This window comes from Saprolegnia diclina (genome assembly GCF_000281045.1).
Source record: "Saprolegnia diclina VS20 unplaced genomic scaffold supercont1.40, whole genome shotgun sequence".
NCBI classification, from domain to species: domain Eukaryota; phylum Oomycota; class Saprolegniomycetes; order Saprolegniales; family Saprolegniaceae; genus Saprolegnia; species Saprolegnia diclina.
The window spans coordinates 463,697-464,224 of NW_008246107.1; positions in this window are offsets into that span (position 1 = coordinate 463,697).

Sequence of the window (528 nt, forward strand, 5' to 3'; positions counted from 1 at the left end):
TTCTGCGATCTTTGACCTTTGGCGATCTTCCAGCGTAAATTTTGTTTTTGTTTCGATTTTCGACGCTTTTTGAAAAATCCCAAGATCTTGCCTGCATGCTGGACGTTCGCGACGGGATGGACGAGCCGCTCCTGGCACCGCCGCCTTCGAGCCCGCGGGCCGACGCCGCACCGACGCGCGGACAGATGCCTCATCTGCATCGCATCCTGCTCTCGCCATGGGAGAAATGGGGCTACCATGGTCGCTTCCCATGGAAGCTCGCCTGCCACATGCTACTCCTGCTCTGCACCATGACGCAGGCACGATGCACCAACGTTGCTTATGCTCATCTCGCGCATCCTAGATCTTTGTTTATGACGCGCAAAACTCGGCCTACATCCGCGCTTCGTACCGCAACTGGTCGGCGCATCCGCCGCGCCCTATGGACTCTCACGGGCACCGAGGGCCTGGGACGACGGTGCGCGCCGTCTACATCTTTCAGGACGAACGAGCACGGCAGTCTTGGCGATTTGTTATTTAAGCCTGCTC